Source organism: Ictidomys tridecemlineatus, chromosome 9, assembly GCF_052094955.1.
Source record: "Ictidomys tridecemlineatus isolate mIctTri1 chromosome 9, mIctTri1.hap1, whole genome shotgun sequence".
Taxonomy (NCBI): Eukaryota; Metazoa; Chordata; class Mammalia; order Rodentia; family Sciuridae; genus Ictidomys; species Ictidomys tridecemlineatus.
Genome location: NC_135485.1, coordinates 127,855,233 through 127,880,485, shown reverse-complemented (window position 1 = coordinate 127,880,485; position 25,253 = coordinate 127,855,233). Strand labels below are relative to the sequence as shown.

The 25,253-nt window shown below is 37.9% G+C and overlaps 1 protein-coding gene across 2 annotated transcripts in view; it reads right to left on the bottom strand.

The window, feature by feature from the left end:
• Ttc29 (tetratricopeptide repeat domain 29) overlaps positions 1-25,253 on the bottom strand; it is a 194,403-nt gene that overhangs the window by 1,437 nt on the left and 167,713 nt on the right. The gene's annotated exons all lie outside the window — the stretch shown is intronic.

The following is a 25,253-nucleotide window of genomic DNA, read 5'->3' as shown; positions in this document are numbered from 1 at the left end:
GTTGCCTTAGAATGCTTGCAACTGGAGGAAGCAAGTGCCCATGGAAGAAGTCCTCCTGCTCTGAGACTGCCACGCTGGAATGGCAGATGTGATGTAGAATCCCAACTGAGCTCAGACTTCCAGCCATCCCAACTGAGGCTCCAGTTTGTGAGCAAATTTGCCTTGGACCCTTTGAACCAGCCCACCTGTCAGCTGAATACCACTTAGTCACCTCAATCAACATCCAACCAAGCCCAGCCTGAATTCCTGACCCACAGAATTCTTGTGATATAATAAAATCGCAAATGGATCAGTCACCTTGAAACTGGAAAGTCCATCTTTTGGGGATAAGAAGACTTGTTAAAACAATATTCAGGAGGAATATTAATTTAGAGGGCAATATAAAATATACAAATAATGAAGTCAAGCATGTGTGTGTGTGTGTGTGTGTGTATGACATGTTAATCTGTTGCTTAACTTTCATATCTGCTCTTTTGCTTTTGACTTAAAACCACTGGAACTAATCTAATAAGATACTCAATCCCTGCTTCTGATGCCTCAGTTTTTCAGATCCACCCTTATTTACTGTATCCTTTTTGGAATATAGGAAGTGGAAAATTTGGTCTATTTTTAGCAACATACCCTATATTATCTCCCTGTTTTCTGAATTTCCGTTTACTTTCTTAATCTAACAGAAATTTGACTCTTTTCTAAAAATACTATCAGCCCAAATAGGTTTTTGTTTTTCTGTCTTCTTACTACTGACCTGGAGATGGGCAATGTCCTTGTATTTGTTCCCCGTCCCATTTCCCACCCTAAAACTCATGTCATCAGATCATACAATCAACCACTTATACTCATTGTAATCTATCTACAATTGGAATAATTCTCAGTTGACTTTATCATTGGCTTACTGTCGCTTTACTACTACTTCCTTAATTTAGTAATTTCAATGTACATGTGAGTATTCCACCTTGGGTCTCCATTCCTTCACTCCTGGTCTTTGAGATCTTATACTTTACCTCACTTCAGCCATTAATTCTCCTGGGCACTCTTAGACCTTGTCATTACCAGTAAATGCAAGCCCTTCTCAATCTCAGTTTCCTGTATTAACTACTTGGCTTCCATCTTTTATCTCTCTATCTCACTCTCTCTGGAACCCCAATCCCAGTAACCCTTTCACCCCATCGGGATTGCCAATCCTTCCACTTTCCATCGTTCCTCCAAATTGTGACCTGTTCTCTCCCTTCATACAATTTAAACCTCATGGTCACTCCCTCACATGTAGCTTTGACTTCTTTACCCTTTCCTCATTTTGTTAATGCTCGCTTGACAAACCTAGAACCTAGTTAAATCCAACTGTCTGCTTGTTCCTTTCCTGCACCTATAGGTTCATGTGGCTGGAGAAAAGGTGCAACCAGGTGGAGCAGCCTCAGTTTAGCTTCATGGGCACCAGCATTAGGTGGGCTCTTGATGCTTTCGACCCATCCTATTAAATATACCTGTTCATTCATTCTTCTACTCTCTTAGGCGATTGTTAACTCTTTTTATTTTCTCAAATCTCCAGCCCTCTCTCCATCTGCAAATTCATTCTCAGACAATGATTTTTTTTCCAATTTCATAAAGGAAATAAAAGGAGGCAGGAAAAAAGTTTTACAAGTTCTGTGCCAAGAGCCCCTCCTAGGCCTGCTTCTGTTTTGTGTAATCTGCTGCCTTCCTGTTACGGTGTTCTCCTCCGGGTCACGTCCTTACTTCCTTGACTAGATCTCATCCCCTCTTGTCCACACAAAGCATAGCTCTAGTAATTCCTTCTGCTTCTTACTTGAAAGGTGCTTTTTGCTCCCTTCTATATCTTTTCTATCATCAAATAAACAGTTAATTAAGGCCTCATGACTGAGTTCTGACCCATGGATTTGGACAGAGTAAAGTGGACTGCGCATGGGCCTGGTGTTAGGCATTGGCATTCCCTCCTCCTTGGACTTCCCCCTTTCCTCTATCTTGAATTGGACTATTTCTCTATCATTCAGCACCTCAAGGCAGTAGTTCTCAATTGCAGGTGATTTTGCACCCCCCCCCCCCCGCCAGACACACAAAACCACTTGTTCAAACTAGTAGAGAGGCCAGGCACCGTGGTAGGATGGTAGAGCAATATGATAGACCCCACGCCTCCATGAGCATGGACTATCTCACACAAGGCTCACTTCAGGATTATGGGAGAAACCCTTTCATATTCTTAAACTATCATCACTTGGAGGCTTTCTGTAATAGGAGCTTAGTCTTCATCTTATCCAATATGTTCTATTATTCTTTTAGATAAAGAACTGCCTTGAACTTTTCAGATTAATATTTTCTCTTACATCGCAATATAAAGAACTGTCTTATATAATGCTCATTTTATAGTATTTAATATTTTGAATTTAGCACTCCATCTGGCTTGGATGGAACAGTGTCTCTTAAGTCTCTCTTGGATTTTCTAAGTTTGAAATTAAGCCTGCTTGGTCTCAAATAGTTGTTTCCCAGATGCTGAGAAAGGTGATTTGTATTGTGGAGTATTTCCTAAGTAGATTCTCTGAGAATAGCAGTATACGCTACTATTCTTCTCCTCTGCTTAGGCCACCCCTACCAGTTTAAATCAAAAACAGTTACACATTCTCCATGCTAGAAATTTGTAGCAATGATTAATTTACATAGGGGAACATTTAAACTTGTCTTTCAGGTTTTCTGGTACTTGCATTTGTTTGCAGGAAAGGAAAACTAAGATTTGAAAAATCTACATTCTTCCAATTTGCAAATGAGGAGTCTGACTGTCACTTAAACATTAATTGCAATAAGATGAGGACTGCTGGGTTGTTGACTCTTGGTTCCATCATTGCAAAAGCACTCTGCGAATCCTAATTTAGTCTTAGTGCTGTGGGTCTTACTTAGGGTGGGATTTGAGATGTTCAATTTGTGAAATTTCAAGGAAGCTGGAAGACTGAGACCCACGCCACACCAGCAGGAGAGGCCAAGAGAAACCAATAAAAAGTTGAAATATGATATTTGCTTATACTGTCCACCATTTCAATAGAACTGGGCACTTCTCGATTGTTAATAGTGAAGACATTCTCCAGTGGTAGACTCTTTCAAGTGGGCAACAAAAGGATCTCATTTATACCCTCTCTTTCTGCATCCCCACATACTGCAATAGATAAGCCAGGCCATGCTGAATTGCAGCAATGCTACTATCTCATCCCTTTATTTGAAAACAATGGAAGGTAATTTTCACATAATGCAATATTATCTATAAATGAGATTTAAAAAATGTTATCTGTAGAAGAGTATGAATTGAAATGGAAGAGATATACCCTGGCAGTTTGGTGCGTGAAAAGGTGAATGAAGTTTTATAATTTTGTCATGCAAAACATTTTTAGTGGCCTTATTCCAGAAAAGGGTAAATAATAACTCATATATAAAGGTTGTGTCAGAGTTTATAGACTAGACCCCTGGTAATGGATTCAACCTTTCCACAACAAATCAAAAGTATTGTTGTATGCTCACATGAATATACAGTAGTCATTACCTTAAATTTAAAACTCACTATAAGCCACGAACACAGAGAGCGGGATATGAAGGCTGTATTGTACTAGTGTGGTCTGCAGAGAATTTCTTCATACGGTTTTTGCCTTGTTGAAATATATGTTGCAGTTCAGAGCTAAAGGGATTACTTTTGAATAGTCATCACGGAGGGTGATTACATGCGTATATCATATTTAGCTGGACCCTGCAGGCTATTATTCCATTAGCTATGCTGGTCTCGCCATTGTCAAAAAGTTGATCACCTAATGTTAAAAGACTGTGCTTTCTGTTGACCTTATCAAAATGACTCAAAAGGTTTGGCTAAAAAAATAAATTTCAGATTATGTTTTATGAAGCTGATTAACAATAAGTACGATGTATGGGAATGCTCATATCTTATGGGTGATCTTAGCATTATGCCATTATCGATGATGAGAAGATATTTTGCTTTTGTATTTCAGTACATTTTACTTAAAGTCACAGATTCAATTTTAGTAGAAATAGTACTTGTAAAAAAAGTCTCAAGCTGATTTCTGAAAAAAAAAACTCAAGTCTCTCTCTTGTCCACCATGCATTAAAATCACATAAAATAAACAGAGTGGAATGAAGTCAGTATATCCAAACTAGTATGACTGTACATATATAGTGTCCTAATTACAGTGCAGTTTTACATGGCCACAATTACTGAAGAGAACAGGGTCTTGTGTTGACAAAATAGGTGTCACACTTCAGCAAATCACATCCAATAATAAACAAAAATTTAACTGTTTATTTTTAAAATTGTAGTTGTATAGCTTCACCCATTTAATAGTTGAGGAATTTTAATGAATTAAACACTACCAATATCAGGCATATTTAATAAGCCTGAGTTTTAACCTATTTTATTATGAATTGACATGAAGATGTATCTTTGAAAGAGGTATTGATGAGTATGGCTTTGCTTTATTATTTACAATAACATGTAAAAATTTTCATTGAAATTGCATCACAAAAGCTGTCTCTTGAGAACAAAGACGGTTTTGAGGCTATCTCAGTTGAACAACTAGTCTGTGAATTATGCTCTCAGGAATGGTGATGGATTGGTGTAGATTTGTGTGTTCTCTTTGGCATGGTCTTCCTGGTAACTGCTGGTGTATGAAATGGCTGGTCAGGGCTACAGGCTGTGATCCTGGAACACAGCCAGGCACTGATTTTGGCCTCATTAACACTGTTCTCTAATCAACTGAACTTTTCATCAAGTGGAAGCTTCCTAATATTTCTTGTACTTGCTTGCTCTCAGCCACCCCACTTGACTCTCACACGGAGAAGGAGTGGGGGTCAGTAGAAGGAAACAGATGGCACGTTCAACTGGGAGTTTGAAGAGACTTTAATAAGGGACTATTGAGAGATGAAGGCAGGGCTGAGGAACTAATAAGGGAAGTGGAGACACCCAGGGACTAACCATAGGGGGATGCCCGACCATTATCATCCCTGGGGCTGATGGGTAAGGGGGAGAGGATGGTGCTACTGGACCCTGAGTGAGAGACGAAGGTTTAGAAAAGGAATTACCCAGCAGAATTTAAAGTGGCAATTGTAGAGTGTCACAGCTGTCAGAACTGAACTGAAGCGAGGGGCAGAGGAATAATATTCCACTCTCCACCTTCCTGAGCACTGATCTCCTGAGGACTCTCTTGGGTTAAACCCAAGCCCCAGATGGGAAGCAAGTGAGGCTGGGATGCAGTATGAAGTCCATCTCCTGGGACACAGAGAAGGGAAGGCAGGAGAACTGATAGTGTGCGAGTGTGCACATGTGTGAGCCAATAGCACACAGTAATCACGAAGAGCAAATGCTGTCTTTCAGCAAAATTGCAGCCACATGAAGTGTGGTCAAGTGTCAATGTATTTGACATCGACATGTGATTTGGTACTTCTTTTTACCGTCCCTTCCTCCCTGCCTCCCTCCATATACCCATCTCTCCCTCTTCTTTCCTTTTCTCCTTCCCATTATCTTTCTTTCTTTTTTGTAATTTTATTTTTTCATTCATGGCTGTTCTCATCATAGAGTTTTATTAAAATTTCACAAACCAAAGCCTGAAATTATTAGTTACACTCACTCTATCAAAAACGTTAATTTTCTAGGAAATGTTTTTCCCATTCTTTGTTGTTATCCCAAAATAACACAAAGTTAATCTGTTCTATTTATGCTCTGAAATCATGATGCATTAATTCTAAATCGGATGGGTATGATCATCAAGATGAAAACTTTTGAGTCAGGAGGCATCTTTCAAGTTTTGGTAGACTCTTTTAAGTATCAAAAAGTGAATGTGTCTCTCATATTACAGGCTCTGGCATATGGCAGAGTTCCCTTTCCAAGGGCTAATATCTGAAACCTGTTCAAATTTAAGTGAGGATCAGAAGTATATTCTAACTCAAGACTATAGTTCTTTTTTCCTAAAGCACCATTATCTTAAATAGAAAGGGAGTAGACCTGGACTGAGATGTCACATTCACATAGAATTATGAGTTTTTCTTCTAGGTATCTGAACTTTTAATGAAAGTGTTAATACAGGTCTATGAATCTATTCAGACAGCAAACTATATATTTATGTAGTTATTTTCCTATTGTTGCTATGTTACAAATTCTGTATCATTTTTCCAGCCAAGATGGACTAATAGAAATCAGATTACCCACTCTTTTGGCCTCCCCACTAAAAAAAAAAATAATACAGGAAACAATGATTTTGAAGACATTGGATAACAAAAAATAAAGGTCAGTGATCTCCTAGAGAAATAAAGCAAACATAATGAGCCCTATAATTGTTCTTGCTTCCTTCCTTGAGTAAGTTTCCCTGCCATGGCTCATAGAAGAATAACCCAGGAGAATCCCAATAGACCCCTCTGAGTTAAGGGAATGAAACCTGAGAGAGTGGGGACACCAAGGCACTAGAGTTTGCAACTAGTACCACAATGGACTGAATGTGACCCTTGCCAGATTCATATGTTGAAGCCTAATTCCCACTGTAACGGCATTTGAAGGTGCAGTGATTGGGGGATGATTAGGTCATGAGAGTGGACCCCTCATGAATGAGTTAGTGCCCTTGCAAGAACAGACACGAGAGAAGATAATCTTTCTCTGATGTGAAGCTACAGCAGGGTCCATCTGCAATCTGGGGAAAGGGCCTTTAGCAGAACCAGGTGACCATGTTGGCACCCTGATCTCAGACTTCCTATTTTCCAGAATTGTGACAAATAAGTGTTTACTGTTTAGGCTATATAGCCTAAGAGTACTTGCCTAGGTAACATAATATCCCAAACAGCTTGAGACAAGTGTACCAGAAAGGAGAGAGGCATAGAGAGGGAGAATTCTGGAGATACATAGAGGTCAAACTTAAGTATTCAACCAAGTACAAGTCAGAGTATCTATGCAGGGAAACTACTTAAGACCAGAGATAAACACCAAAAGGACACAAATGTATGTATCCACATACATATAGGTTATTTTTCCTAAAGTAACAGTATCTTTAATTAATTAAAGTAGTTATGCCTATTCGACCTGGCTCTGACCCTATCAGCAGATTGTAAGAGAAAGACTTGAAAGTATTGAACTGTTTCCAGGTAACGTTATTGCCTCTCAAAACAAAGCTCAAGAATATTTATGGAAATACAAAACTTTTCATCACACACAAACAAACAAAAGTGACATTTACAATGTCTGGTGTCATCAATGAAAAATTACAAGATATGCAAAGAAAGTATAATGAGAAGACAAATTACTCAATCAAAACAAATCTAGTTCCCACAGTTGTTAGGAGAAGGAACAACGAAAATTAAAAACAGCCACTATCATTGCATTTCAGACATTAAGAAACATTATAGAGAAATGAAGGTAAAATTAAAAAAAATGTGATTTGGCAACCTGTACAATCAGAAAAATGAGAAATTATACCCCACCATTTGATTCAAATGTAAAAAAAAAATTCAGCACCTTTTTCTTTGACAAAAAAATATTAGTGAATCTGAAGATAGTTGTAGAAACTATTCAAAGTAAAATGAAGAAAGAAAAAGATTTAAAGATGATCAGATTATGAGCTATAGGACAGGTTCAAGTATCCTAATAAAAGAATCCCCCCTTGTCCATGGGAATTCACTTTAAGACCCCCAGTGGATGCTGTGGTATGAGTTGAACCCTATTTATACCAAGTGTATGCATATACCAAGTATATACTAATGGGCATGTAGCACATACAGCATGAATATGCTGGACAAAGGGATGACTCATTCTCAGGAGGAGTGGAGTATTTTGGCCTCCCCACTAAAATCCCCACATTGGGAATTAGGCTTCAGCATATGAATCTGGCAAGGGCACAAGAGTTTATCACACAACTTAAAATGATGAAAAACTTTAACTTAATTCTTTATTTATGCGAATCATAATTTAATATTTTCAGACTGTGGATGAGCATAGATAACTGAAACAATAGAAAGAAAAACTGTGTATAAGTAGAGAACTACTGCCCATATGTTATTGGAGTTCTAGAAGGAGATGGAAGGAAAACTGAAAAATATCAGAACAAAAATTATGGCTGAAAAGTTTCCAAAATTTACAAACTCCATAGGTCCACTGATCCAAGAGGGTCAAAACCCCCCAAGCTTAAGTAAATTAAAAGTACTCAAAGAAAAACAAAACAAAGCCCTGTCAATAACCATAATTCTATACCCAATGAAAATATCTTCCAAAAATGAAGTAGAAAATAAAGGCTTTTCAGACAGACAAAAGGTGAAGCAATTCATTAACAGCAGACCTGCATTATAAGAAATGATGAAGTCCTTAGGCAGGGGGAAAAAGATATGATGGAAATTTCTATCTATGCATAGGATTGAAGTGTGTCAGAAATGGTGAGCCCATGAGAAAATATTAAAGGGTTTAAAAAATCATTAAATTTTCAAAAATGACATTTGACTACTTACAGATAATGACAACATAGTCTTAAGAGTTATAAAATATATAAAAGTAAAATGTACCTCAACAATAGTGTAAAGGAGGGGAAGGAAGAAAAATCAATGTAGGCTATGGTAAAAAAAATTTTAAAAATATTTATTTTTCAATTGTAGTTGGATACAATACCTTTATTTTATTTATTTATTTTTATGTGATTCTGAGGATTGAACCCAGGGCCTTGTACATGCTAGGCGATCGCTCTACCACTGAGCCACAATCCCAGCCCTGTACAATTTTCATACTGTGTGTCAAATGATCTGATGTCACTTGAAGGTACACTGAAGAATTGAAAATATATTTATTTCACTTTTACATTTTAATTTATACTTTTTATTTTGAATATTTTGGTTGATAATGAAGAAACCCCTAAGATCAAAAAATAAACCTTCCAATATGAAAATGAGGATGTTTGTAACCTCAAAATTAATTTGAAAATTTATTCTTCTCATATATTTTCCTGAACTGAAGTTGGAGGATGAGTTCAAAGCAAAAGCAAAGAGTATTTAATCTTTACTCCAAAAGTTTAGTTTTCTCTGACCAAAATGGGTAATGCTTCTAATATGAAACTAAAGTCTATTATCTAGATTTGGATTGTTTAAAATAAAACCACAGAGTTTGGAAAATACACAAACCCCATGGATTGTGTTCTTTTATGAACAGACTATTTTAGAATAAAGGATTATGTAAGGAGATATATATATATATATATATATATATATATATAATTTTCATTTATTTATTTACTTATTTAAAAAATAGTTTTATTTATTTATTTTTATGTGGTGCCGAGGATTGAACCCAGTGCCTCACATGTGCAGGGCAAGCGCTCTGCCACTGAGCCACAGCCTCAGCCCTGCATTATCATTTAAAAAAAAAAAAACGACTTTATTGAGCCATGTTTGACATTATAGGAGTTATATATATTAAATTTATACAATCGAATGAGCTTGGAAATAAGTGTAAATCTGTTTATAGACAACACACCTATCAATTAGACAATATTTTAAAATGAATAATCTAGAGATGTAAAATGTAGTTTTTGTAAAAATTGAAAACATGCAGTATATCTACAATATCCAGTGCAAAAATATAACTAGATGAGTAAATATGTACCTCATCTGTTGCATAGTTTCTAGAAATTTATCTTTCTTGAAGAATTAAAACAATTTCCCTACCCAAACCAAGAATTCAAACCTTATAGATCTTTGACAAGGAATATTTTCATAAGAGTCTAAGTTAAAGCAATGACATTGCTTTAATGATACTTATCACTCTAATGATAAGTGAGTCTACTTAAAGCAATGACAGTGATAAATAATAATGTGGAAATAATACCATTTCCAGTTGATCTATATATATCTGCTACTCAAAACGTGGTCCAAACCAGTTGTATCATATTACTGGGTATTTGTTAGAAATACAGAATTTCAGGTCTTACTCTAGACCTAGTAAACCAGAATTTTTATTTTAACAGAAGGATAAAGCAATTCATGGGCTCATTAAAGTTTGAGAGTCATTTTTTTATATAATCTTCCTCTTATTTATATTTAAGTGTTTAATGTGGGAGCAAACTAGCATGCTTGGAAGACTAGTGGATGTTCCTTCTTTTGTTCCTTGGCAGAATTCAGGACATAAGTAAAAATAAAATTTGTTTCCATGGATTGAGAACGTATTTTTTTTTTAAAATATATTTTTAGTTGTAGATGGACACAGCTACAACTTTTTAAACTTATTTTTATTTGGTGTTGAGAATTGAATCTAGTGCCTCAAACGTGCTACGCCCAGCTCTTGAGAACATATTTTGTGCTAGGGAATGTGGTGAGCACTTAATTAAAGACTCCACTGCTCTGGGCTCCAGGTGTTGTTATTCCTGTTGTATAGAAGGGAACACCAAAGGTTGGAGGGGCTAACTTACCAAGATGGTGGAGCCCATAACTGCTCACTGGAGATTCAAACCCAGGTTAGATTGGATGTTAATTAAGCCCAAATTCACAGTTTCTGTGTTTATTTTTACATCAATGAATTCTGAAGAAGGAACAGTCTCATAGGCAAGTGTACTGTGTGAGGCTTGGCAAGATGGATTTATTTGACTTTGTGCCAAGAACTGGAGCAGCAAGCCTATTTAGTTCTTAATTGTTGTTTGTCGATTTAATTTCTTGTGTTTTAGGGACCCTTTCTAATGCAGCAGCAGAAAAAAAAAATAAACAAAGAAACACCCAATCAGGAGCCCCAGGGATCTCCCTTAAAACTACTCATGTGACAGGCTGGCCATGACAACTTAGGCCAGACTAGTGAGACTCCTAATCCAGGATCCAGTCGTGTAAGTTCTTGCCTTTATTCCATTATACTTTGACTGGACCCCTAATGGATTCAGCTTCATAAAGTCAGAAAAAGGGGGGAAGAAAGCAATTTATTCATGTTTTCATTGGAGCTCAGGGCAGACATGAAATTTCTCTAAAAATGCAAATCATTTGGTGCCACACAAGTGAAACTCGGTAGCTCAAGTGCTTAGAGGAAAATGCTTTCCCAGGGCTAATGTTTTTGTGCTCAGTGATTGAATAAATCGATCCATTTATTACAACATCTTCACTTGAGTTTTTTTTTATCCCTAGATGAATGTATCTAAGGGTACTAGAGGACTTTTGTCTATCACTAAGAAATTGATTACACTTGTTAATTTGGCTTTTAATCCTAGGTATATCAAAATAAATACCATAAACAAGTGTAGAAGACAGCAATATAGATCTGTTCAATATCAGATTTATCAAAAAAGGATTTAGTAAGACTCTGAGATGTGAAATACTAATGTACAGACTAAGCCCTTACTTATGTAATATGACTTTAGACAAGCTCCGTATAAAACTGAAAGAAACTATTTCTGAAAACAGAAACAGTGCACTTTTGTTGCATTAAAGAAAAATCCCCAGAAGGCCTCCCTATCCAAGGTATTTAATGTGAACATTCGTTTTTAAAAGATTTCTTGTCTTTTGCCCAGCCATTCTTGTTAATTCATGGGGCAACGTATCACAAATTTTTTTTATGTTACATAAAGCAAAAATTACATTTAACAAGTGTAAGGTTAGTCATAAAAAATAGATAAAACAACACTCTTTAAAAGCTAAGATATCACAGGAAGGGTTATTCATCATTCTTTTCAGAGAAGGTGAAGACAATGAGAAATAAAAATCCACCACAAAGACCCCTGAAATGTCACTTATGACCATTATGATGTGTGTTTTCTACAGCCCAGACAGCCAACCAATTGCTCAGTGGACAATCTTATGTCCAAACATATTTTTTTATTTCACTTGTATAATAATGAGTGAAAAAAATAGAGTCACATTACTCTCAAAATGATACTTATTTTTTTTTTCCATACTAGGGATTGTACCCAATGGGTGCTTAACCATGAGCCACATCCCCAGCCCTATTCTAAATCTTATATCTAGAGACAGAGTCTTGCTAAGTTGCTTAGGGCCTCTCTAAATTGCTGAGACTGGCTTTGAATTCAGGATCCTCCTGCCTCAGCCTTCGGAACCACTGGGATTACAGGCATGCACCACCAAACCTGGCTCAAAATGATACAAGTTTTAAACTGCTTCTACAAAAGTGAACATAGTTTATGTGAATATACACTGTGCCAGTCACAATTGGTAATCCCTAATTGTTTGTTATTCATTCAACAGATACTCATTGAATGTCTATGAAGAGAAAAAACATACATTTGTAGGGTGCTGGTGTATAGTGGCACTCAAATTAAATTGTAACCTGAATCTTGTCATAGCTCTCTGGATTAGTACATGGTCTTCAGAGAGGAAATGAGATTTTATGTACAATGTCTTAAAATCAATAAATTTAGCAGAGGGCTTGAGATTCCAAAATGAATACAGACCTTAACAGAATGCATATAAATGTGTCTTAATACTTTTTCAGAAAAAATAGACTGCTAGGTTTTTCATGGGGCAAAAGTTTGAAATGCAGCGACTCTCTGTGTTGGAGCATACCTTCTGAACACTCACAGATGCACAGCATAGGATTGTGTCTGTGGTTTGACAGATAAGTAGAAGTCATATTTTAAAACCTTTTTGTGGTTTGAATTTAGTTTTATAATCATTATTTCTTTATAATCTTCAAATTGTAGACATTATCTGCAGTATCCTGCACAACTGCTTAGAGGTAGTATATACTTAATGCTTTTTTTTTTTCCTGAATGAAAACAGTTTGCAACTTCTGATTGGCTTTTAAAAATGTGATATGAGAAGATGTTGCCTGGTACAGAGCAGATGATCAATAAATGTCTGTTAAAAGGCAGACAGAATGAGTGAATGCAGATGTCTATTCTTAGAAGTTCAGGAAAGCACAAAAGATCTATAATGAAAACAAACCTTTTGGTTTGAAATGCCACTTGAAAATTGTTCATCCAGACCCATGTACTCTTTAATGACTACATAAGAAGTAATTTTTATGGAATGGTTTTCCTGTGGAATATTTTGTTTGCTCAGTTGACAAGTAAAGTAGAAAAATATTTAGTCACAATTTCTGAAGTACTTCAGAGAAGAAATGAGATTCTGTGCTCAACTTCTTAAAATAATTTGAAACAATTCCTTAACTTTAAAGAAATACCTATTTTTTTTTCACTTCCAGTCTTATTGAAGGAAGGTTTCAGCTACACATATTATCTTAGTTTTTGTGGATTCGGGTTTTTTTAATTTAAAATTTTGTATTTGTGCATTATAGTGACACATAATAGTAGGCTTCATTTTGACCTCATCCTACATGCATGGAATACAATTTGCTCCGTTATTGTCCCCTATACTTCCTCTCTCTCTCCCCTCCTCCTGTTCCCCGTCCTGTGCTCTACTGGTCTTCCTTCTATTTATTTGTTGTTTTTTTAACTTGGTGCTTTATAGATGCACATGAAGGTAAAATTCACTGTGGTATGTACATAGTGCACATAACATAATCTGGCCAATTTCATTCTTCTGTTCCTCCCTTTCCTGACCCTCCTCCCTCCCCCTCCCAATCTCCTTCCTCTTCTCCACTGATCTCCCTTCTATTTTCTGATTTCCCATTCATTTCTCCTCTAGCTTTCAAATGAGAGAAAACATTTATAGGGCTGGGGTTGTGGCTTGGTGGTAGAGCAACAAACAAATAACATTTACAACCCCAAATATTTAAAAACAAACAAATAACATTTACAACCAAAAATATTTAAAAAAGCATTTATAAACACAATGGAGATTTACTCAGCCACAAAGGAGAATGAAATGATGGCATTTGCTGGTAAGTGGATGGACCAGGAGAACATCCTGCTAAGTGAAATAAGCCAGATGCAGTCATTTCAAGAGGTAAGAGTCTTCCCCCTACAGTTACTAGAGCACTCCTGAGCACAGGGGGAGAGGAGAGAAGAAACACTGTCTTTGGAGGATTGTTTATTCTTACTCCAAAAATAATGTGCTTCCCCCAAGCTTACCTTTTTAGGTTCTATTGTATTATGGTTCAGGGGGGAAAGAAGTGTTGTATCTTAGAATCAAACATTTTGTATAGAAAGGCATTGTATAAATTCTACTTCATGGATGGGATTATAGCAATACTTAGTGATATAAGTTCCTGGAAAAAGATCACTTTATGGCTAATCTCACATAAATGATTTAAGATGAAGAAAAATTTAGGAAGTCTTTTCATTGAAAAGTCCATTCTCTCTCTCATCTCATATATATATATCCCTTGTCCCACACACAGCCATTCTATAATATATATAATATATATATATATTTTATATATATATATGTTTTTCACACGGTCACCTCTCATCAAGGATCAAGGTGATATTCTGCATCATTCTTAACTGTCTTCTAATCAAAGAAACTGGAAATAAAAAAGCAAATTCTCTTTGTAGGTTAAAGTTGTGTTGGTTTGCTTCCATACGGCAGGGCAGTTCATCCCACATGTTGGAGAAGTCAAGTAGATGACCCTTGATATCCACACGTGGAAACCAGCCAGGTGAAAACCGTTCCCCACACAGTCTCCGCCCTCACATGTGCCGCTCTGTTCTCCGTCTCACTGGAGCTAACCTATGTTCTTGTTTGAGTGTTTTCATCAACTCATCCTTTGCTTTTTGGCCTTTGTTATCTTTCTTAGGGTTGAAAACTATTTTTCACTAAGATAGTTTGCAAACATCAGATTTGCAATGATGTTAGAAAGAACATCATTTAAGCATATCACAGACGGCTCTATGGGACCACTTTTTCCAAACCATGAAATATAAACTACATCAAACGGTAAAGGGGTTAAAACTGTGGAAAGTGGCCTAATGAGGTGGTGCATGCTTGTGATCCCAGTGGCTCTGGAGGCTGGGGTAGGAGGATCATAAATTCAAAGCCAGCCTCAACAACTTAGAGAGGCCCTAAGTAACTCAATGAGACCCTGTCTGAAAAAATATAAAAAAGTGGCTCAGTAGTTAAATGCCCCTGGGTTCAATTCCTGATACTACAAAACAAACACAAAACAAGATGAAACAATAGAGTTGTCCTTATACATTGACATTATTATAGAAGATCTTTGTTAAAGCCTTTGTGAAAGAGTAAATAATAGAATTCTGTAATTATTCCCTGCAGATCACATTCCTGACTTTAAAAGTTAATTATTCTTTTGAATAGATGACATATGCACATGGCACAATTATTTTTTTTTAAAGGATGGACAGTGAAAAGTCTTTCTGGAACCCTCCATCTTCAGCTTCTCATGTCTTCTCTCCTGTTGACACTCATGGTTGCCATTCCTTGGATCTTCTTTCAGAACCGTCTACGCATTTGTAAAAGGAAGAAGGGATCTGTATTCACATGTAAGTACGTGATACATGTTCATGTTTTACATGTGTCCCACAGGGCCGCCATACTGTGCACATATTTCTGTAATTTTAAAAGCAGTAGTATGTATTGGATATCATTCTCTCTTTTGGATAATTGACCTTAGTTTTGAGAGCAGTTTTAGTTCCACAACAAAACTGAGCAGAAAGCACAGAGATCCTTGTATCCCTTGTCCCCCACACAGCCATTCTGTGCTATCGCCCTCCGGAGTGGTAGGTCTGTTACAATCCACGGACCCACATTGACACGGCATTATCACCCGAAGCCCTCAGTCCACATTAGGGTTCACTCTTGGGGCTGTACATTCTTTGGGTTTTGATAAATACATAAGGACATATGCTAAAGCATTATAGTATCATATAGTATCCCTTTCTCTCATGCAATCCTTGGAAATCACAAATTTTTAAAAAATATAATAATTTCTGTAGTTTTGCTTTTTCCAGAATTGTCCTGTAACTGGACTCATACAGCATGTAGCCTTGTCAGGATGGCTTTTTCGTTAGTAATAGGCACTCAAGTCTCCTCCATGTCTTTTTATAACTTGAGAGCTTATTTCTTTTTAGTGCTAAATAATATTCCATTGTATGGATATAGCACAGGTTTTTTGTTTTTTGTTTTTTTAACCCAAGCAGGTTAGTTGCTTCCAACTTTTGGTAATTATGAATAAAGCTGTTACAAGTATCACTGGGGTAGAGGTGTTTTCATCTCATTTGGGTAAATAGCTAGGAGTGTGATTGCTGCATCACCTGGTAACAGTAGGCACAGTTCTGTGAGAAACTGCCAATTGTGTCTTCTCATTTTCTTTTGGTGCATAGGGAGAGTTGCTTCATTCATGGGGAACAGTGGAAGGAGAGTCCATGTATAGATGTACCACCATCCAATTAGTTGCGAAATGTCCTGTTGAAGATTTAAGTCCTCCTGCAATCTTCTCTTATCATAATGCTGTAAATCGATTCTTGCTCTTAAGTAAAGCTTTTGAATTTGCTTGTCCATCTGTTTAACAGATGTTATTTATTTATTTTGGTATTGGGGATTGAACCCAGGGGCACTTTACCACTGAGCTACTCCCCCAGTTCTTTTTATTATTATTTTAAATTTTGAGACAGGGTCCTGCTTAGCTGCTGAGGCAGGCCTCCCACTTGCAGTCCTCTTGCTTTAGCCTCTAGAATTACAGGTGCACATCTCTGTGCCCAGTTCCCCAGGTGTCCTTATGATTTGCTCCCTTACGTCATCTGAGTCTCTCCTGGAATGATACTTTCTCTGAAAAGTGTTCCCTTTCTGTTCTACTTAAAACAGTTCCTCACTCCATCACTCCCTGTCTACGGGTAGGTGTTTATTTTATTATTTTTTTTCAATAGCACATTTTACTCTTACATAGCTGTCTAGATCCCCTCTAGAGAAAAAGCTGTATAACGGAAGGGAAGGGACTTTATTTTCTCTGTTGCAGTAACCCAGTGCCTTGGGCAATGTCTGGCATGTGGTGAGGAAAGAGTTGGTGGGTGAATTAATGCATTAGTTTATCTGTTGGGGAAGCTCAGAATTACTGTCAAAGTTTTGTGTACTTGAATGTTACCAAACTTCTGTGTCTACAGGCTCTGTCTAGTCTTCCTCCAATCATGCCTGGAAGGTCCTCCTATTTGCCATCATACTGCATTAAAAAAGTTGCCAATCTGATAGTTGAAAAATTGCTTCCTCCTCTTAACTTCCATTTGTCTTTTCATGAATATAGTTCAGCCTTTTTCCATAAAATTTAATCTTCAGTTAACTCTTCATGCCCTTTTCTCCTTTGTGATTGGATTTTTTTTTTTTTGCTTATTGATCTATGAGATCTTTATATAGAGATGATCTCTTGGTGACATTTGCAGATATTTTTTCCTCAAGTTCATTATTCATCTTTTATACTTGTTTTTGGTGTCTTTTGTTATGCAGTACTGTTTTATTTTTATAAAGGTATGTTATTATTTTCCCTTTTGAGTCATGGAGTTTGGTTGGTTACTCTGAGATCTCAGATATCTTATGGGTTCAAGAAAAGTTTTGTTGTTGTTGTAAGGGTGGGATTCAAACTCTTTCAAGAATTCTATAAGCAGAAGCTAGAACAGTATCACTCTTTATAAATTAATTTTATACGTAGGGAACCATAAAATCCTTATTGTTTATTTGGATTCTTTTTCATTATTGCTATAAACAGTGACAATAGATATTATGAAATTTGTCCTGATAGTTTCAGGCAGATGGTGAGGGTAAAGCTAATGGTGAGCCTACATTCTGATTAGTCTGGATTTCACATGCTGTGGAATTCAACATCATATTTTGATTAATACTTGACATATATATGAAATATATATATATATATATTATGCATTTCTGTAAGTATGATAAACATCACAATTAAAAAACATTCATGGGCTTGTGTAAAATAATGGCAGTCACAGACCTAATTTCAAACTTGTTTTCCTTGGAAATACAGTAGGTTAACTCTAACCAGACTTTCAGAATCACATTTGAAAATATTATCAGACCTATTATTTAAATAGAATTCTGCATATTCATCCTGCTTTCTGTTAGTGTGCTATGTGGCTGTAGATAGGGTGACCTATCATATAAAATCTACTGGCTTTCATCCTAGGAGTGACATGTGCCTACCAAGAATGTCTGCCCGAGTGGCTTTTTTCAAAACTCAAATGAGGGCTTGAGGAAATAGTACCATTACATGATGATTTTCAGATAAATATTGAAACAAGCCAGGCTGTTATTAGCATGTGAACATGACATCTTTCTGGTGTAACCTGGGCATCTACTTTTGTCTGCGAGACCATGGGGACCCTCTTTAACACATCTGCATGATGTTTTTAAAGTCTGATATTAATATTCATGAGAATCTTCAGTTGCAGCCAGAATAGCAACAGTGATTGGAAATGTTTTCTCATCTTTTTAAAGAGAAAATACTAAATCAATTCTTCCTTTTCCAACAAATGAAAATGTTAGATAACTGAAGAAGAAATTTTAGACTCTTGGCCAACAAACAGCTATAATTCTTTTGAATTCCAGTTTATCTGAGTGAAATGACTGACTGGTCATTTTTTTTTTAAAGTCTCTATTTTTTCTCTATTACTGAATTTATTTATAATTAAGAATTCCAACCACACTTTTAGCTGCCAATTTTTATTTTTATGTTTGTTTAGAAAATACAATATATAGCTTTCACTTTTCCAGATTTATAGGAAATAAATATGAATTTCCAAGAAGATTTAAAGTCTGTGTCTATATTGGATAAATAACTAGATTATATAAAGTGCTCATTTACATTATAGAGTGAAACAAATAAAAAAACTAAAGAAATATGGGGATTCAACAAAAATAGTCGTATATATTGAATGTTATAGAAGATGACTTTCTGCTTTAACTGAGAACAAAAAGAAATGCATTCTAAGATTAGATGTCAGTAAAAATCCCAGAAACTGGAAGTCACTAGGGGAAATTTTAGACACTAAAGCCCTTTAACCCAACGTAGAGTTTAATAAGTAGAAAATGATCTCAGTGTTATCTGTTGAAGTCCAAGCAATGGCTTTTCAGCCTTTCCTTTTGCACATAGTAGGCACATATTTAAACAATTGTAATCATTTGTTTTGCTGTTTTGCTGTATAAATGGGGTATGCTTGGATATGAGCCTACTGCTCTTTGAAATGCTATTCTTTCAAGATTAATACTACAAAATAAATCATTTGGAGCTTTGCAGACTTTCTGATATTGTTTGTATTTATTACATCATTTACATTAAGTCTACCATCTATCTCCACAGAAGTTTAAAGCAATGCTCTTTTTGATGTTGTATCACTCCCTAAACCTCAGGCACACCTCACTTTTTGCTGCTTTTGTGCCTTTGTTTGTGCTCTTTCCTCTGATGACCTGCATGTGGCCACGTGCCCTTTAAGGCTTTGTTCAACTAGCCTGGGTTGGTCAGCTCTCTGTCACTATGGCAACACCTGCGAGATATCCACCTCACACGGAGAAGAGGTTTATTTGGCTTATAGACTTGGAGGTTCCACTCCATGGTCTCATTGCTGTTGGTACGTGGCAGTTCACAGTGGTAAGAGCAGAGGGCAGAGCAAACACTCACCTCATGGCCAGGGAGTGAAGAAGAGAAGAGAGGGAGAGGAAGGGAGGGGATGTGGTGGCTCTGTCCCCTTGGAAGAGATGTTCCCAGTGACCTGAGGACTTAAGCCCCACCTCCCAAAGGCTCCAATACCTCCCAGGAGCACCAGCCTGGGGGAGCAGGTCTTTACCACATGGGCCTTTAGGGGGCTTTTTCTTTGGGCACTGGTAATTGAACTCAGAGGCACTCAGCCACTGAGCCACATCCCCAGCCCTATCTTGTGTTTTATTTAGAGACAGGGTCTCACTGAGTTACTCAGGGTCTTGCTAAGTTTCTGAGGCTGACTCTGAACTCACAATCTCCTGCTTTGGCCTCCCGAGCTGCTGGGATTACAAGCATGCACCACAGCACCCTGCTTAGGGGGCTCTTAAGATCCAAACTGCTGCAGGCACCTCCACCGTGATGATGTCATTCCATATGCCTCCAACTGAAGGTGACCTTTCTGCCCCTTGGAACTCCTGTAACACTTTCTTCTGTAGCATTTGTTACATTCTACCTTATATGCTGGTTATTTGTATGTATGGTTTTCTTCCAAATGGTGACTACAGAATCCTGGAATTGAAGATCCAAATTTGCATCCACCACTCACCCTTACCCTCAGCTCCAATTCTTAACACAAGGCTTTATGTAGAGTAAGTACTCAGTAAACATTTATGTTATCATTTTCAGTTCTGTCTAGAAAACGGCTATGGGAGTTTATTTGGATCTTTGGAGTGAAGAGTAATTGGCTCTGATATTTCATTAAGAAAAATCTGCATGGGTTGTTGTGTTTGCATATTTCTATTTTTTTCATTTTTGATGGATAAACATGGTGCACCTCTGCCCGCTTCCCCTTGCTGTATGGATGGCAGTGACAGTAGTTGTGGTGGAGATTGCTCCTAGCTATCCTTTGCAGCTAGATGTGGCTAAGATTGTTGCCTCTGAAAAATGTTAGTAAGAGTGATGGTACCTCTACAGGCCTTGGGTTATAAAAAGTCTCCCAAGTGTTTTCTCTGAGCTGGTTGGATACAGACAATCATGAGCCCAAGGGGACGGGGGAGCTGCAAGATGGAAGGATCTAGGATGTTTGAATGACTATGATGAGCAGAGATTCCACATGCTGACCTGGAATCTCTCTATCCTATTAAATAAATAGGAAGCAAATCTCTTGCATGGAGCTAATGCATGCTTGCATCTTTTTATCACTGCAATCCACCTACACTTAATGATACAATAGAGAAAATGATGATAAATGCAAAATACATTTCACTGGCTTGGGAGAAACATGCCTTTGGTTAGAGTGTATGGAACCATTATCATGGTCACACTTTGTTGTAGCTCAGAGTAACAAAAAGTATGTTGAAGAAACTAAAAGAATTGGCCTGTTAGCACAGAAAATAGAAGATGAGAATGGATTGATGAGGATCTTCAATTATGCTGTTTGTTTTGCCCACAGTTGTCCCAGCACCTGGCTCAGGCAGAAGTGGTATCTGATGAAACACTGGATATGTGAATAAGTAAATGTGATGGACACAAAGTCTTCATTTTATTTCTTTTTTTGTTTTTTATTTTTTGAGATGAGTATTCAAAGCACCATACTTAAAAATCATTAGGGAAAATTTAAATTGGACATTAAACCATCCTAATGAATTAGATTTGAAGTCTGAATTGATCCTTCTGGTGGAGAAATGTCAGTCGGTAGTACGGGCCTTATTCTGTCCTGAAAATGAAAGAACCTGGACATATTTTAGTGCAAAGATATGACATATAAGTAATAATATTTTAGATGCAAGGTGTGAAACTCCCATATAACTATATGGAAGTACTTTTATTCTAGAATAAGAACTGAAGGGCTTATTGCTTATTTCTCCCTTCTCCTTTTTTCATTCCTTCTGAGTTGCCTATTCAGGTCATCGTTTGTCCTCTGGATCAGTACAATAGCCTCGTCACTGGGCTTCTTGCTCCCGTCTCTCTCTATTTCCAGTTCATCCTCCATGTTGCCCCAGAGTTACATTTGTACATTCCTGTAAGTTGTAGCCATATTCCCAGCACGTTCTAGCTGCCTGTTCAAACTGTGGTCTTAAACACAGTGTGGTTTCTCATCAGCCTGTGCCCTTCCTGGTTCATCTTTCCCTTCAAGCTACCAGAAGAATTCTTACCTAGCTTTCCAGCACAAGTGGTAAGCATATCCTATGGAAAGCTCTCCTAAGTTAGGTGATTCCCCTTTGTTCTTTACAGCAGTTACAAACCTTGATTTTAGAACTTATCAGCTTGTGCTAGGTGGCTAGTTCCTTTAGCTCAGAGACCTCTGTAGAAATAGAAGTCAGCATTCTGGGAACGTGGTGAGCCTGCATGCATCATCTCATTTAACTCATCAGGATATTACAAAGGAATGTGCAGAGTGCTGCAAAATCTAAAATAGTTGGTAACAGCTGGGGCTGTGACATAAGCCTAGGTGACCTGACCTCAGAGTTGGCATTTTGTGTATTACATTTGCTGAATGAGCCCTCACTTCTCCTCTGAGTCTTCTCTCTCCACTTATGGTTTTTTTTTTTTTTTTGTCCAAACTCTGATTAGGGTATCTGAGAATCTAGCAGGTACCAAGTTGTTGTTCCCATCCTATTAGTGAAAAACACTATGTGTCATATTTGATTTGGAAAATGCCAAGAAATTAAGGCTATCTTTGAGGGGCTAGAAAGCTCAGTGAGGGTTCTGGGGTAATCCTTATGTTGTAGGGCATAATTGGACACATCATTCTTGGCTGGTCAAAATCTGACTTCCAGGTTATGAGCAGATACATGCATATGACACAAGACTCTGTTACAATCCAACCCCAGAAATTTCTTTTTGGCACATTTGGAGTAGCAAGATAACTGGGTTGACGCATCTATTGCTGGGACTGCAAATTGGTGCAACGACTCTGGAAAGCGGTATGGAGATTTCTCAAGAAAACTAGGAGTGGAATCACCATTTGACCTGTTATATACCACTCCTTGGTATATATCCAAAGGAGTTAAGATCAGCATACCACAGTAACATAGCCACATCAATGTTTATAGCAGCTCAATTCACAATAGCTAAGCTATGGAACCAACCTAGGTTCCCTTCAACAGATGAATGGATAAAGAAAATGTGATATATACACACAATGGAATATTACTCACCCAAAAAAGAGTGACTTTATGACATTTTCTGGTAAATGAATGGAACTGGAGAATGCGATGCTAAGTGAAGTCAGCCAATCAAAACCAAACCAAACAAACAAAACCAAAAGCCGAGTGTTCTCTCTGATAGGTGGATGCTATAACATACAACAAGGAGGGCCATGGAGAATACAAGTTTGTTGGATTAGAAAAAAGGAAATGGAGGAAAGGGGGGTGGAAATAGGAAGGACAGTCGAATGAATGTGACATAACTTTCCTAGGTTTGTATGAATATACCACATGTACATCATCCACGAGACTGTGACCTTAATTAGAATAAGATGTATCTGATGTGTGTATAAACATGTTGAATCATACCCTACCGTCATGTATCAATAAAAAGAGAACCATACTGCTGGGGGTGCTAAAGAACAATGGGGGTGGGTGAGGAGCCCCCTTCTCTCTCTCTCTCTGAGGGCAGACTGCTTGCTTTCTTTAGATTGGCACAGTATAGCTATCGGTTATTGTAGTAAATATATATAACAATGAAAAGCAAAACACTGAGAGAGAATTTTATGCAGGGTGAGCTGATCTTCCTTCCTCCCTAGCTCCCTTGTCCCTCCCTCCTTCCCTTTTTTCCTTCCTCCCTTCTCCCCTTCCTTTCCTCTCCTCCCTCCTTCCCCTCCCCTCCCCCTCACTTCCCCTCCCCTCCCCCTCCCTTCCCCTCCCCTCCCCTCCTCCCTCCTTCCCCTCCCCTCCCTCCCCCTCCCCTTCTCTTTCTTTTCCCCTTTTCCTTCCTCTTTTAATGAACACGCACTTGATCTCAGTACTAGAATGAAGCGCAGGTTACATTAGATAAGGCTGCATCTGTAAAACATCTTTCAAGGGTCTATTTTTCTTTTCCAAAGACATTTTAATGGAAATATAGAACACACTAAGAACACTGAAAACACAGTGGAAAGCAAATTCCCCAGACAGGACTTTTCCAGCACAAGCCTTAGCCAGCTCTAGGCTGGCATCACAAGAGGAATCAGTCTTTGGGCCCTGAGTCCTTCACTCTCCACCTACACTAGTCAGGGACCCTTGCCCCAGCAGAAAGGGCCAAGCAGGATCTCTAAATCTCATGTGGAAAATAATGTTCCCAGGAACACAGGTTTTCTAAAAAAGAAAACACACGAGAGACCTTGAAAATGATTTTACAATTGGCCTCGGGAGGGAGTGGTACGTAATTAATTTCAGGAAGACAGTGAGATTTCATCTGAATTAGTGTTTCAAATGCTCTGAATTGGAAAACTTCTGTTCCCTCAATTACAGACCACTGAAAATAAGTGCCTGGCTATGCTCTACCCAGGGTACAGTCACTCTGTTTCCAAGCTCAAAACAGATATTGATTTTCATTTCAAACTCTAATGCCAAAATTAGCAATGTCAGGTTGAATTAGAGTGGATGGTTTAGAGAGTTCAAAAGTGAACGGGCTGTGCTGCTAGCTTTTTCTTGGTTATTTCTTTCCATTTCACGTTTTAAAGGCAACAAAGCATGGAGTAAAAGACACCTTTCAGTTTTATTGCACCCAAAGAAATATTTCATCCAATAACACTCATATATCTTTATGGGCTCTTTCAAGTGTGTGTGTGGGGGGGATGCACCCAATGTGGAGATTATTACACAGGCTTTGATTCCCTTCTGTTGGAAACTTTGCTGCTCAATCAATCTTTGAAAGACCAACATTTGTGTAGCACTTGAAATTAGAAAAGAGTTTCACTGACACTGTCCCCCAGTGAGAATGCAGCGCCGTTACTGAGCTGCCGCATCTGCAGAGTGTGGGTCCTTTTGTACCTGAGACAGATGACAGGGAAATATCTGGGAACTAGGCAGGGAGAGCCTCCCCCGCAGGAGCAGCTCACCAAGGAAATGGATGAGTCCAGTTGTTGGAATATTCGAAGACTTCATTCACCATAAGGAGCAAATGTCAGCGCCTCTAAGGTGCCCAGACTTGATTTATCAGGGAGGAAGAGGGTCAGTGCTAGAATAGTCAAGAGGGAGGTGGAGGGGGAACAGGAGGAGTTTTGGCATCCCTGAAACAATCCTGGCCTGTGTAGGTAATACTAAAATATCTCCCTGTTCATCAACTACTCTGGATGCAAGAAGGCTTCTAATTAGATGTCTTCCATGCAAGAAAGTGTATTTAGGATGTGTGTGTATAATAGAGAGAAAAGGAAAGAGAGAAAGAAACAGGAGAGAGAGAATGAAATAAGAGAAGAGAAAGGAAGGAAAAGAAAGGAAGAGAGAGGTGGGAGTGAACAGGTGAAGAGGTGCACTGACACAAGGTAGGGGTTCCACAGACACAGGTCTTCCAGGATGAAAAGAGGTTCATGTTGTGGGTGTCTACAAAGTCTTCCAAGTCGTCTTCTCCTGTGTATTGCAGTCCAAAAGTGAGCTGCCCAGTTCCCGAATTACCCCCTCAGCATGGTGTGGAGTCACAGCGGATATCTCCGTAAGCAAGAGGGGTGATAGCCTCTTTGTCTATGGGAGCTGTATAAGCCTCTGTCCCCAACTATCAAAGTACGCTGTCATCTGCTCATTTCTGTGTGTGAGCT